Here is a 15,803-nt window from a genome sequence, read left to right on the forward strand (position 1 = left end):
CAAGCCACCTCTTCTGCCTGAGTAGACAACAAGGAAAGGGTCTGGGGTGTCTCAGTGGTACCTGTATTTTCCTGAGCAGCTGATGTGTCTCTTTGTGAGTGTTAAGGAGGCAGGTGCTGGGAATGTTCACGTCGGCTTCTGTCGGCTTTCGGGATTATGCTGTCCTGAGAGAAGCAGGCGTCCCTGCTCGCCTCTCGTGGCTAGGTGCTTCTGTGACATTTTTCATCTTCCAGCAACACTTCGAAATCGACTTCGTTTGTTAAAATTCCCACCTCTTCACTCACGTGGCAATTAGAGAGGTTGATGGTTGCCAGGCGCTTATTAGATGGAGTCATACGCAGTCCTGTTTCTCTGGGTGGCTGTCAATGCCTTCTGAGCATGCAGACAGCTTTTTAGTCTTTTACTGAGAAAAACAATAAGGGGCCACCTCCACTGGGCTCTAACAGGGTCTGTTGGGGAATTTGCAATTCCTGCTGAGTCTAGGCTGTCTTGAACCAAACTGGTTCAGTGACCTGGGTTGATGGTAAACTCTATTGATTACATTTCCAACAAAGTTGGAGTTCTAAAGATTAAGCGGGGGTTCTCTGCCTCGGGAAAGACGACTTGGTGAGCGGCTCCTGGGACTATCCCCTTTTGCTGGACCTAGAGTTTTCTGAGTGAACACAACTTTGTCACTGGGCTTTCTTTGTTCACTGGACTGCCGCTGAATAAGGGAAAAGGAATTTCTCCTGGAGCTGCTATTTTCCAAGGCCGTCGGCAGTGTTTGTCTCTTGGGTTACTGAGTGAGACACGTATGTGAAGGCATAGGAGAAGGTATGAGATGCTGAAAAAAAAAAAAGGAGGAGACTTGGTTATAAAGTTGACTGATGCAACTTGATTAGAGCACAGCCACTGGGCTCTGGGCTCCCGGGCCATGTTTGAAATGAAAGGGTGTGATTTCCCTTTGGGTCCTGTGTCTTTAAAAGATGGACGGGTACTGGTATGTGGTCAGCCCAGCCCCCCCGCTGGTCCAGGGCCCTGCCAGGCCTGCACACAGCAGGCCTCAGTGAGGAGGGCTGACAGCCTCCCGTCCCCACCAGCCTGGCACTTGATCCCGGATGCTGCTTTAGCACCTGCCCTTGCTCTCTCTGACGGAGTCTGTTCCCCCCACGTGACAAGACGACAAAAGGACGGTTTCCTGAGAAGCTGTGAGCTGTTAGGACAAGTCCACCACCATTCTTTACAGCCAGCCTTCACCTTTGCGGGACCTGCCTGGAGCGGAGAGAAACTGTAGCCTGTGACTCTGCTCTTTGGGGCAGGATCGTCCTCCTTCCTCCCCACTGGGCCCTGATGGACAGACGGCCCAGCGAAGCGTCTGGGGCGCCATCCACAGTCTGCGAGTTGTTGTCTCTGGGAGGTTCCCCTGGTTTAAAGGAAAAAATAAAACCTGCTTCAGGCTCCACCTCTGGAACTAGAAAGTCCTTAATCAAACGAAACACCTTAACAAGTCCTTGTTAAGGACTCAGCCAACGGAGTAACAAACCAAAATACAAACGTTCAACTGGTTTGTAGCGGTGCTCAGCTGAATGTCTCTGAGGACACTTTGGAGGACCCCAGTCATGATCCAAAGGTGAAACGCAATTTTTTAAATTGAGGTGAAACTCACATAACATAAAAGTAACCATGTTAGGGGCTTCCACCTGGTGGCGCAGTGGTTGAGAGTCTGCCTGCCGATGCAGGGGACACGGATTTGTGCCCCGATCCGGGAAGATCGCACATGCCGCAGAGCGGCTGGGCCCGTGAGCCATGGCCGCTGAGCCTGTGCTCCGCAATGGGAGAGGCCACAACAGTGAGAGGCCCGCGTACCGCCAAAAAAAAAAAAAAAAAAGTAACCATGTTAAAGTGAACAATTCAGTGGCATTTGGTACCTTTACAATGTTGTGCAACTATCATTTCTATCTAGTTCCCAAACGTTTTCATCACTCCTAAAGGAAACCCTGACCCGATACGCAGTCACTCCCCATCCCCCCTGCCTCAGTATGCTTTCTGTCTCTATGGATTTAAATTTACATAGTATTTTTGAGAATCCCAATGACTATTTTCTGAACTAAAAAACAATCATGAAACATTAACATGGAAAATAATAGCTATGAATAGTGATGTAGTTTCCTCCTTATTTTAGTGCTTTGTAGATTTCATATCCTTTACATTCGTGGTCTTGTTCAGAAGCCCAAGAGACAAATGTTGCTGTACATGTTGGAAATTATCAGCTCCAGGAGAAATTCCTTTTCCCTTACGCAGTGGTAGATCTGGTACACTGGCAAAGACAGTCACCACCGTGATCTGCTACATAAGACCTGCCTTTGTTTCTCAAGTAAAGACGGAATAAATCTGAAAAGACAGACTTTGTTCACGGATGAAAACAGGTACCTTTTCTGTGTTGTAAACATAGGAGAACCACATTTAAATTAATTTTAAAAACATTAATGTGCAGATGGAGACTATCACCATCATAGTCTTGCAGGTATGAGGAAGAAAATATTCATTCAAATATATTTTTGTGTCCCTACTAAATGCATGACACTCTAAAAAGCCACCACTGGGGACACAGTTGTATAAGACTATTTACCCAAGTGTTATATAAGGTGTCTCTTTGCCTCACAGTCAAATTTTTCATTTGAAATAACAATTAATTATGAACTAGAAGCTTCCCTCAAGGAGGTTACAATCTGATGGGAGTGAAGGGGCGCGGAAAACAGACATTCACAGTGGAAGATGTTAAGTGGCTAAGCCTGTGGCAGGTGAGGGTTTCAGAGAAGATTCTGCAGTGGAAGAGGCCCTGGGCTGGGAGGAGAAGTGGAGTCTGTACAGGACAGAGTGGAGAGCAAGCATTCCTGGCACAGGGAACAGTCTGAGCAAAGACCCAGTGCAGGAGGAAAGCGTGGGACAGCTTTGGGGACCAGGAAGTAGTCCCCAACGTCTGGAGCATGGGCAGGTTTAAGGGATGCTGGAAATTGAACCTGAGATCTCGAGAGCCTCAGTGACAGGCTTGAATCTTCTCATCAGTCAGTCATTCAGCCCAATGTAGAGCCTCTTTGTGCCAGGTCCTGTCCTCCGTGCTGGGGAGATACAGGTGATAAGGAAGCACACACATGCGTGCGTGCACACACACACACACACACATACACGCACACCCCTGCCATCGTCTAATGGGAGTACGATCAAGTAATTACAAGTTCACCGGGCATCTCCAAGAAGACACATAAGCTGTCATGGGTGCAGTTATCACTGGGACTTTCCCTAATCTGTGGGGCTTCCCAGAACTACTGGCATTTAAGCTGAGACCCCAAATGTAAGCAGAAATGAGAATTTTGTTTTGAGGTATTGGGAGCTGTAGGCAGGGGGGCGGCGGGTATGGACATGGCTTCCGTCACACACTAGGAATATTGAGGCAGCAGATGTGCAGGCTGGGGAGGTGGGAGCGGGGAGCAGGGTGGCCAGGGGCTCTGCCCACAGCCCGGGAGAGAGACAACGTGTCCCCTGCCTGCCCTCCTTTGCCTGCTTTAACAGAGAAGGGTCCCTCCTGCTCCCCAAGGCTCATTCCTCCCACCTTCTTCTCAGGGACCTTCATCAAGCAGCTTATACCTCTTCTTATTCCGTCGTTGACCCCTGCCTCTCTAAGGGCTCTTCCCATTAAATGAGGTCCAGTCTTGCCCATCTTAAAAGAGATAAGAGCCCTCCCTTGACTCCATCCCTATTTCAGCCTCGGAGGAGTTATCTTTACTCTCTGGGCCCCCTTCCTCACCTCCCACTCTTTCCTCAACCCACTCAAGTGTGCTTCCACCTCCACTGCCCTGAGACTACTTCCTTGTGACCAAATCCTACAGATATATCTCAGCCCGCCATCTTCCTTGACCACGGCACAGCAGCTGGCTCTGCTCACCGCTCCTTCCTTGCAATGCCATTTTCTTTGGCTTCCCTCTTCCTGCCCTTGACTTCTCATCTCTCCCTCACCACCACCAACTCCTGTCTCACTTCCTAAATATGCTTCAGATCTGAATGTGCTATCCAACCCTACCATCACCATCCTCGTACAAACCCCTGTCATCCCGCACCTGGGATGTCACCTCCAATCCTCATTCTGCAGCCATAGCGCCAACATTTTGTGTGCTCACAGTCTGCAGGTTCTGGGGCCCAACCACTAAATTGATTATGTAAGTCTCCCACTCAAAGCCTGTGGTAGAGATATATCCATTAGTATTACATTCAGCTGCCAGTGACAGAAAACCCAAATAAACAGAACCTTGAACACACAGAGCTTTAGTCTCTCCTATAAAAGTCTGGAGCCAGAGCTTGAGGGCTAGTCTGGTGGTTTCATGAAGTTGTCAGGGGCCAAAATCCTCTAGCTTTTCTTTCCTGTCCATTCCCAAGATATGGCCCTAATTTCCATGATCCATGTTCTACCAAACTCTAGCCATCATATTTGCTTTCCAAGAAGCAGTATGGTGGAATGGGAGACAGGCTTCCCCTCCCCTTCTTTTATTTCAACTCCTTCCCTCTTACAGAGAGTTTCCTGAAAAACCTTATGACACTTCTATTTATATGTTATTAGCTAGAAGTTACACCCATGGTCAGAGCTAGCTGCAAGGGAGTCTGAGAAATGTAATCTTAAATACAGCCTTAGTCATAAAATTGGGGGTTGTGTTATTGAGGAAGAAGGGAAGAATGGGTACTGGAGTAACCAACAGGCAGTTTCTGCCATAGTCTGCCCTTTGGCCACCCCAAAATTTATATGCCTCCCTCTTCTCATACAATGAATTATTTCCTTTCCTCCCCCGGGGAGACAACTCCAAAGCCTCAGGCAGATCAAGGGCCCAGGATCATCAGGCAATGTGCAGCCCTCTCCATGGGCTTCAGATGAAGCTCTGTATGGTCTGAACACATCTAAGTGAAAACACTCCACCCCATACTTACTTGCCAGGTGGAATAGGAATAGGATAACTGCAGTGAAGACTCCCATTCAGAAAAGGGAGTCAAGGGAACACATCCAACACTGGTTCATGGCAATGATCAGATACTGATAGACTGGAGGAGGGAACCCCCCTCCCCGGCAGTGGAGCTTTGTCAACTGTCTGTGTCTCTGGGCTTCTCCTTCTGGGAGGCCCTTCTTGGTGCATTATCCCCCATGGCTACGCCTGAAACAGGCATTGGTGAGCAGGCCCCTGGGAGCTTCAGAGTGTTCACCGTCTACTTCCTGCTACTGCAGGTTCTGGGACCCAGGGATTGTATAAGGAAGTAACTATTAAATGACAGGCCATAGTCAATACTTTTTGTTGTTGTTTGTTCAATGCATTAAAAAAATGCTTAGCAGGATTTCAATCCATCTGCTTCTTGTCTGTTTCTTATATAAAACCCACAGCTACAGATCTAATGCAGCCATCATTTTAACACTGCATGGGAACCCAGGGTGGCTTCAGAAGGTTAAATTCAAACCTTCCCTGTGCCTAACCACCCTGCAATTTACTTTGATGTGAAGACCTCTAGAGAGATATTTAGGGAAATCTCCTCCCAGGCTCCCCTCCCTCCCTCATCTAACACACCTGTGCTATCTGGGACTTCAGCTGGAGGATGGACCACTAGGGTGCACACCTGACTTCCTTCCGCACTTGCTTCCTCTCTTACCTCCTCCCCAACATCTTCCAGACTAGAGATCAAGGCTCTCTCCTCTGTTCTCCTCTTCATTTTTTTCTTTTTTGTAGCTTGCACGCTTATTTATTTATTTGGCCGCATCATGTGGCACGCGGTATCTTAGTTCCCCGACCAGAGATCGAACCTGTGCCCCCTGCAGTGGAAGTGTGGAGTCCTAACCACTGGGCCGCCAGGGAAGTCCCTGTTCTCTTCTTTAGATAAAGCCCTAAGATCAATTCTGTCAGGTTAGCTTCTTGAAATCTTAAAGAGAAAGTTAAAGACATCCAGAACATCCTTTTTCTTGATAGAGACTGTCTTTCAAGACTATTGCCTGGCTGAAAAATCTTATTTTCAATGTCAGAAGCTAAATACTACTTATCTCCTTCTCTGAATTTTTTTTCTTTGATAATTCTGACCCCACTTTCAAGGCAAGCAGACGAATGCACTGATCAGGAAGCAGGTCACATGCACAGAAATGCAAAAGAGAAATGCAAGTGATCCTATTTTGAAAAATAGGATCCTGCTTACATCATTAAAAACTTCCTGTTTTGCTGAGGGTAATTTCAAAATGTGTAAGCGGGTTCTTTGGGGTTTGATTCCTTCTTCCTCCCCGGCCTCATCTGGTCAAACTCCCAGCCTCACATTTTCTCAAAAACCACACTGGACTTTTCTCAGTTCCTTCAACACATTTTGCTCAGGACCTTCATAACAGCTTTAGTGTAGCCTGGAAATCTCTTTGCCTCTCTCTTTCTGACCATCTGCTGTTCATTTCTCAGGTCTCAATTTAAAGGTCACTGAAATTTAAAGATTTCCCTGCCATGGCATCCCTCAGATCACCTTGCACCTTTGGGACTATTTAATTATTTTAAACGGCATATTAAGTATCTCTGTTCCCACTGGAACATCAGCTGCAGGAGGGCAAGAATGAGCTCTCTTCTGTCCTCCTGACACGTCCGTAGGTCATCATCACCTCTAACCTAGATTAGAATGATGAGTTGCTAAAATGCAAATCTTCTTGAAGTCCTTCCTCTTTTCATGCAGGTTAAAGTCAGTCTCCTTTGTGCAGCTTCCAAGGCCTTGTGTGATCTGGCCCCATGTCTTCCCACTTGACTCCCGTCCCCTTCCATGCTGATCTAGATTGAAACGTCTTTCAGGGTATTATAGGGGCTGAACCTTTGCCTACAAGTCTTCGGATAACTTATGCCCAATTTATGGTATAAACAACTTCATCCTTCAGCTCTTAGCCAAGAGCTGCTTTGATTGATGGATGGACTTGTCATTCATCCTGTTCTAGGTGCCAGGAACTGTGCTAAGTGCTGAGGAAACAAACAGCATGAACAAGACAGACGGAGCCCCCAGTCTCCATGCTATCTTCCCTGACCACCCTCAGCCCAAGGCTGGGTTCCATGTCTCTCCTCTGGGCTCCCCTGACGCTCTGAAACCCCCCTAGCAGTGCCTCATCATACCGCTGCAATGATTGTTTACCTGTCTGTCTCCCCGGCTAGCCCAGAAGCTATTTGTTGACTGAATCTAGGAAGCATCAAGGTCCTCAGCTGGGGGGTAGTTACAACAACTAGGAAATGGCATGGAACGGACGACGTGGGCCACAGGCGCTGTGGGCAGGGGGTGCAGGGCAGTGTAGACCGGGGGCAGGGACGGAAGCAAAGGAAACAGCAGAAGCCCCTGCTTCTCCTCCTTCCTCAGGAAGTTACAGAAAGTGTGGTCCGAGAAACGTGTTTGGAGCCAGACACAAAAGGTCTGGCTCTATGATTCCGTTTATTCTGTTACCAGAATAGGTACACCCAAAGAGGTAGAATGTGGGTTGGTGGTTGCCAGGGGCTGGGGAGAGAGAGGATGGGGAGTGATAGATCAACGGGTACAGGGTTTTTCTTTTGAGGTGATAAAAATGTTTTAGAAACAGGTAGAGGTGGTGGTTGCACAACATTGTGAAATGTAATAAAGGCCGCTGAATTGTACACTTTAAAAATGGTTACTTTTTTTTTTTTTTTTTTTTTTTGCGGTACGCAGGCCTCTCACTGTTGCAACCTCTCCCGTTGCGGAGCACAGGCTCCGGACGTGCAGGCTCAGCGGCCATGGCTCACGGGCCCAGCCGCTCCGCGGCATGTGGGATCTTCCCGGACTGGGGCATGAACCCGTGTTCCCTGCATCGGCAGGCAGACTCTCAACCACTGCACCACCAGGGAAGCCCCCAAATGGTTAATTTTATTATGTGAATTTCACCTAAAGAAGGGAGGGAGGAAGGAAGGACTCAGCTGGAGTAAGGGGGGAGCGTAGGGGCCGTTTCTTTCCCTCTGCCAGTCCCTGGTGAAGTCACAGTGACTCCTGGGACTGTGGGGCTGGCTGGGTCTACTTTGACAGAAGAAAGAGTCTTCCAGGACATCTGGTTCTTCTCCAGGTACAGGTAAGCTTGGAACACCTGGACACTGGCCCCTATGCACACGGGCGTGGGACAAGAGCATCACAATCTTCTCAGATGCAGGGACTGGATGGCAGGCTTTCCTGGATGGGGCAGACGAGGAGTGCTCCACACACATCTGCACCGAGAAGTGGGTCTTGAAAGCCATAGTGAATAAGTGTGAGTGTTTGTCAGGGCCTGAGATTGGTGTGTCTAGCTGAGGGGCAATGTGGTCGAAGGGAAACCACCCGAAGTGGTACTGTCCTCAGGTCCTTCTTCTGCCAACAAATGGCTGTATAATCTTAAGCTAGTCACTTCTTGTTTCTCAATAAAAATAAAAGCTACAGCCATTGCTGGTGGGAAAGAGAAATGGTACAGCCACTCTGGAAGACAGTTTGGCCGTTTCTTACAAAACTAAATATACTCTTTTTTAAAAAAAATTTTGTTTTATTGAAGTATAGTTGATTTACAATGTTGTGTTAGTTTCTGGTATACAGCAAAGTGACTCAGTTATACATGTATATAATAGTTTGTGGACTTCCCTGGTGGCACAGAGGTTAAGAATCCGCCTGCCAATGCAGGGGACATGGGTTCGAGTCCTGGTCCAGGAAGATCCCACATGCCATGGGGCAACTAAGCCCATGTACTACAACTACTGAGCCTGCGTGCTGCAACTACTGAAGCCCGCACACCTAGAGCCCACGCTCCGCAACAAGAGAAGCCACTGCAATAAGCCCGCGCACCACAACAAAGAGTAGCCCCTGCTCGCTGCAACTAGAGTAAACCTGTGTGCAGCCATGATGACCCAATGCAGCCCAAAAAAATTAAAAAAATATAGCTTGCATTTGCTAATACCAAACTCACACTCCTTCCCTCCCCCCTCCCCTTTCCCCCTTGGCAACTACCAGTCTGTTCTCTATGTCTGTGAGTCTGTTTCTGTTTTGTAGATAAGTTCATTTGTGTCATATTTTAGATTCCACATGTTAAGTGATATCATATGGTATTTGTCTTTTTCTGACTTACTTCACTTAGTATGATAATCTAGAGGTCCATCCATGTTGCTGCAAATGGCATTACTTCATTCTTTTTATGGCTGAGTTATATATATATATATATATATATATATACATACATACACACACACATACTCACACACACACACACACACACCACATCTTCTTTATCCATTCATATGTCCATGGACATTTAGGTTGTTTCCAATACATATGTATCTACCAATAACTACCTTAAACGTTGATGGACTAAATACTCCAATCAAAAGACATAGTGTCAGACTGGATAAAAACACAAGAGCCTACATTAAACATACTCTTTATGAACCCACAATGGTGCTCCTAGGTATTTATCCAAGCAAGTTGAAAAGTTATGTCCACACAAAACCCTGTGCATGGATGTTTACAGCAGCTTTATTTATAATTGCCAAAACTTGGAAGCAACCAAGATGTCCTTCAGTGGGTGGATGAAGAAAGAAACTGTGGCACATCCAGACAATGGAATATTCTTCAGCGATAAAAAGAAATGAGCGATCAAACCACAAAAAGACACGGAGGAAACTTGAAAGCATACTGCTAAGTGAAAGAAGTCAGTCTAAAAAGGCTACATACTGTGCGATCCCAACTATATGACATTCTGGAAAAGGCAAAACTATGAAGATAGTAAAAAGATCAGTGGTTGCCGAGCGTTCAGGGGGAGGGAGGGATGAAAAGGCAGAGCACAGAGGACTTCTCAGGCAGTGAAAGTCCTCAGGATATTATGATGGTGGGTGAACGGCATTATACATTTGTCCATAGAGCGTACAACACTGAGAAAGAAGCCTAACGTGAACTGGGCACTCTGCGTGGTCATGATGTGTCAGTGTGGGTTCAGGGACTGTAACCACGCTGGTGGGGGATGCTGGTGGTGGGGAGGCTGTGTGTGTGTGTGTTGGCGGGGGGCAGAGGGTGTATGGGAAGTCTCTGTACTTTCAGTTTTGCTGTGAACCTAAAACTGCTCTAAAAAATGAAGTCCATTTTTAAAAAGGGACCTAAAAAAAATACAGGCTATCACTGTTGAGTGCTTACTCTGCACCAACAGAGTACTGAACACTGCACACCCACTCTGCGTTTAGTCCTCACAACCATCCCCAGGTTACAGACCAGGACGCTCAGGCTCTGAAGGATGGGTGACTTGTCCAAGAGCACCCAGCTGTAGCACCTATCCTTGGCTGCCTTTCTGCCTCAGTTGACTCAGTCCAGATGGTAATGATGATGACATCCCCGCCTGGGAGGTTGTGAGCATTAAATGAACCCTGGGTGAAAAGGTCCTTTGTAGAGGTTGGCACAGAAGTTATTATTTGATTAAGTTGCTGTGTAAAGGGTATGTGTAATAAGCTCTTGGAGAGAAGAGTTCAGTTTAAAGCAAGGGTGTGGCCTTTCTCAGACCTGTGGGGACAGGAGGTGTATAGGTTGTGGAGGTGCCAGGGTTCCCACCTCCTCTCCACGTGCTCGGGGGTCCTGGTGGCGGCCGGGGCCATCCCAACCCACTGCCTGCACATGGAGCCCAGGACCCGGCCCTCCAGCAGCAGTGAGGTAGAGCGCAAAGGAACTGGGGCGACCCCTCCCTATTTTTCACGCTCAGGATGGAGCACAGAGCTGACCCCGAGGGATCGAGCACGGCGCTAGCAACCATTTAAAGCCAGTCAAGCCTTTAAGTCCCTGTTGGGTCACTCATTAGCTGAGTGAACTTGGATGAGTTACTCAACCTCCCTGATCTTCCATTTTCTCATCTGCAAAATGAGGATAAGTCCATAGGGTTATGGGAAGGATTATGTGAGATAATGTACTGAAGGTGACTCAGACCTAGTAAGCCCTGCCTGATAATTATGTCGTGGTTATGCAGCCACCCTTCCTTATTACGACACGACTGAGGTGGGACCCAGAGAGTGCAAGCAGCTCGTTCCAGGCTACACAGCCGGTTTGCGGCAGGCCTGGGCTTCCTCTGCAATCATTTCCACCCCTGCCTTGGTCGGGCCTTTTCTGAGAATCCCTCACAGATCAAACAAATCGATAGCCTGCATCTCACACCCCGGTCAGTAGCCCCCTGCCCCCATTTGGCCATGGAATTAGAAAACCACAGGCTGTTACTTTTTCCCGGCTATGCCACTAGTTTGCAAACGGGGATGATTTCCTTGAGTTCCTCAGTGCTGAGCTCCGCCCCCTTCATCTGAGACGGGCCTCCCTGGGGGCTCCAACAGATCAGCACACCTCTCCCTCTCCAGGGCCCCTGGCCTGCTCATCCTGCAGCCGGAATCAGTATCCAGACACCCACACCCCCAATTCTCCTGAGTGGACCCAGATCATCAGTATTTCTCTGACTTGGTGACACCTTATCCCCTTCTCAAAAGTGCTGTCTGACATACAGGTCTTTTATACAATTAAAGTGAATTAAAAGTATGTAATTCTGTTTGGAACATTTCACAACAGCCCTGCAGATAACGACAGACACCTCGGCATTGTGAAGCGGAGCCGGGAGCTCTGGCTCCCGTCAAAGCTGGCTCTGATACCCCAAAGCCAGGCATTCGGTGACCAGCAGTCTCTGCCCTGGACAGATCTCCCCAAGGGAGTCTCTGCTACCCTGAACCCCCTGCTTCCTCCCGTCCCCACCGCCCACCATTTCAGCGCCCTCGCACCCAAGCCACCCCTCCTCCCCCTTCCCTGAGCCACAGGCCCTGCTGACGGGGCCACCCCATGGGCCCAAGGAGCAGGTGTGAGCAGGTGACTGGTTGAGGGTAGGGATACGGCTCTGTGGAGACCCTGAAGGGGTCCTCGCCTGCCAGGCTGAGCTGGGAGATCCATGGAGGTCCCCAGGAATGACCACTAGCACTTCAGCTGGCCTCCAGCTATTCCAAACACTTACCAGACAGTAACCTATGAAGCAGATACTATTATTACCCCTACTTTAGAGATGGGTAAATTGAGGCCCAGAGAGGCTAAGTAACTTGTCCAATGCCACACAGCTTGAAACTGGCAGAGCAGAGATGTGGGCCCATCATTTGGGCCAGGGTGCCATTGGAACACGGGAACTGGCTACCTCCTAAGCTAATCCCACCCACCCAATCACCTCTCCCCTCTGCCACTGACAGGTGCCTTCTGTGTTATCTGCAGTTACAGCTTCGAGACACGGCTGGGTTCTCTCTGCAAGTCAGGACAAGCACACAGGGTGGCTGGCCACAGGCTGAAGGCCCTCTGCCTGCTTTCCCCACCCACAGACCCAGCCTCACTCCAGCTTGGGAACCCTCCGAGGGTTCCTATGATCTGAATGTTTGTGTCCCCCCAAATTCAAATGTTGATGCCTAACCCCCAAGGTGATGGTATTAGGAAGTGGGACCTTTGGGAGGTGATTAGGTCATGAGTGGAATGAGCACCCTTGTAAAACCAGCCCCATAGACACCCCTTGCTTCCTTTCCACCAGGTGAAGACACAGCAAGAAGTCAGCTGCCTGAGACCCTGGGAGGGCCCTCACCTAACCATGCTGGCACCCTGATCTTGGACTTCCAGCCTGCAGAACTGTGAGAAATAATTCCTGTTTGTTTGTTTATAAATGTGTTTATTTAATTATTTATTTTTTGGCCGCGTTTGATTTTCATTGCTGCGAGCGGGCTTTCTCTACTTGCAGCGAGCGGGAGCTACTCTTCGTTGAGGTGCGTGGGCTTCTCATTGCGGTGGCTTCTCTTGTTGCGGAGCATGTGCTCTAGGCGTACAGGCTTTAGTGGTTGTGGCACGTGGGCTCAGTAGTTGTGGCTCGCGGGCTCTAGAGCGCAGGCTCAGTAGTTGTGGCGCACGGGCTTAGTTGTTCCGCGGCATGTGGGATCTTCCGGGACCAGGGCTCGAACCTGTGTCCCCTGCATTGGCAGGCTGATTCTTAACCACTGTGCCACCAGGGAAGCCCATTCCTGATGTTTATAAGCCACCCAGTCGGTGGTATTTTGTTATAGCAGCCCCAGTGGACTAAGAGAAGTGGTTTTGTGCCGTCACCTCACAGCCAGGATGACCTGGCCGGGTCTGTGGCCAGCTGCCTTGCACACCCCATGAAGACCTGGCAGTCAGCCCCATGGCAGCAGGTCCTAGGTGAGGCCTAGAAGCTCCCGCAACCCTGGGAGGGGCTGCCCGAGACCTTGTCCTGGGCCTGCTGCTTGCCTTGGGGCTGAGCTTGCAGATGGGGCCGTGGGAGGTGGGTGGGGACTGAGGGAAGGCACTGCCTCTGGCTCTGCCCTACCTGCCCCCTTCCCCAGCTCTCCCTGTCTGCACCAGCTGCCCCAAGCCCCTGCCACCTGCTTTCACGCCCTTTCTCATCCAGTCAGACCTTCTCTCGTCTCGTCACTCAGCCTCAGTTCACTCACATCTAATGAGGAAATGCCTCCACCACCACTCAGCACAGGGCCTGCCCACAGCCAAGCAGCCCAGTCCTGCCTCTGGCCTCTGCTCCATGGCTCCTACACCGCCCGGTAAGGGGCGGCCCCTTCAGGCCCGCTGCCACTGGCAACACTCTTCTGCCTCCTCTCTACCTGGGAAACTTTTTCTTATCCTTCAGAGCCCAGCAGAACTGTCACCTCAGGTAGTGTCACCCAGGCAGGGGGGAGCCTCCACGCCAGCTGCCACTTCTCAGACCATGAACCGAGAGGACCTGGGGCTGTTGATTTGTTTGGTGTCCCTAGACTGAGCTCCCCAAGGATGGGTACCCATCTCTTCTTTTTTCCTTTGGATTACTTTAAAAAAATTCAAATTACACAAGTAATCTGTGAATATGTGCATACTGTAAAAAAAAAAAAAAGTTAGAACAATAGACAGAAAGCATAAGCCCCGACTCCCTCCCCATGGTTAATAGTTGTGTGAGTTTCTTTCTCTCTCTATAAATTGATTTAGTATCTTTTTCCATAAATGAGATTAACCTATAGGTGTTGTTCTATGGCTCGCTTTTTTCACTTAATCATAGATTATGTGTGTGGTAGGCAGAATAATGGCCCTTCTCCCAAAGATGCACATGTCCTAATCCCCCACATCTGTGAATATGTGACCTTCCATGGCAAAAGGGACTTTGCAGGTGCGATTAAGTTAGGGATCTTGAGATGAGAAGGTTCTCCTGAATCATCGGGGTGGTCCCCATGTAATCACAGGGTCTTTATAAGAGGGAGGCAGGAGGGTCAGAGAAAGATCGATTGGAACATCTTACACTGTTGGCTTTAAAGATGAAGGAAGGGGCCACAGCCAAGAAATGAGGTGGCCTTTAGAAACTGGAAGAGACAAGGAAATGGATTCTTCCCCAGAGCCTCCAGAAGGAATACAGCCGGGCAGACATCTTGATTTTAGTCCAGTGGGATTTCTGACCTACAGAACTGTAAGAAAATAAATATGTGTTATCTTAAGCCAGTTCGTTTGGGGGTAATTTTCTACAGCAGCAGTAGGAAACTAATATGGTGGGTATACAGCTGAGATGAACAATAGTACTTACGGCAGTAATTAGTATTTATTGAGTAGATACCATATGCCAGATGCTGTTCTAGTGCTTTGGGTGGTATATTAGTGTGCTAGGGCTGCCATAACAAAATACCACAGACATTTATTTTCCCAGGGTCCTGGAGGCTAGACGGCCAACATCAGGTGCCCACAGGGTTCATTTCTCCTTCAGCCTCTTTCCTTGGCCACCCTTTTGCTACCTCTTCACGTGGTCTTTCCTCTGTGTGCCCATTTCTTTGTCTTTTCCTGTTCTTACAAGGACACCAGTCATATTGGATTAGGGCCAATGGCCTCATTTTAACGTCATCACCCGTTACAGTCCCTGTCTCCAAATAAATCCTGAGGTACCGGGAGGTTAGGGCTTCAACACGTGAATTTGGTGGGGGACAAAATTCTACTCATAACATGTGGATTATCTCATTCAGTTTCCACAGTAACCCAGTGAATTAGAAGCATTATGATCACAATTTTACAGATAAGAAAACAGGCACGGAGTGGTTAAGTTACTTCCCCAAATTTACACAGCAAATAAGTAGCAAGGCCAGGTCTGGGAATCACCTGTTCCTATCCTTTGCCCATTTTTCTATGAGGGAATTATCTGCTGTTTTAGGTTTGCAGGTGCATGGGTGCTCCAGAAGCACTGAGTAACAAATGAATGAGTCGGAATAGCTCCCAGGACTCCTAGAAGAACGTGGGCGAGGCTGGGCTGAGCCTGAAGGCTGCTCGTACCCACACCTCCCCAGGATGGCAGGGAATGCCTCCAGGGGAAAACCAAGAACCAAGCAGGAGGTGGGTGGCCAGGAGGGGTGGTGGGAGAGGGATGGTGCCACCCTCTGTTCACCAACTGAGCACACTCCTGGGAGGCTTTCTGGATAAGGGGGATGGTCTGGTTTCTCTTAACCCTCAAGGAACTGCTGCAGACAATTTTGTAGCTTGAGGTGTTCCACGGACAGTGTTGGGATGCTAGTGTCAAATCACTCCACCTGCAGCTCCAGATTCCAGATTTCAGTCACTCAGAGGTCCTAAGAGAGCTCCTCTCCAATATGGGCAATCCAGGCCAGCTGCAGAGGAGGGATGGCCAGTGACCTGGCCAGCTGTCTCTTGGACACAGGTGGCTGACCAACACCCATGGCCAAGGCCGGGCTTGCCTTGACCTGGCCTAACGACTCATTCTGGTCACTGTGGCAAAGGAGACAGTTGCCCATGAG

Source organism: Mesoplodon densirostris, chromosome 14 (assembly GCF_025265405.1).
Source record: "Mesoplodon densirostris isolate mMesDen1 chromosome 14, mMesDen1 primary haplotype, whole genome shotgun sequence".
NCBI classification, from domain to species: domain Eukaryota; kingdom Metazoa; phylum Chordata; class Mammalia; order Artiodactyla; family Ziphiidae; genus Mesoplodon; species Mesoplodon densirostris.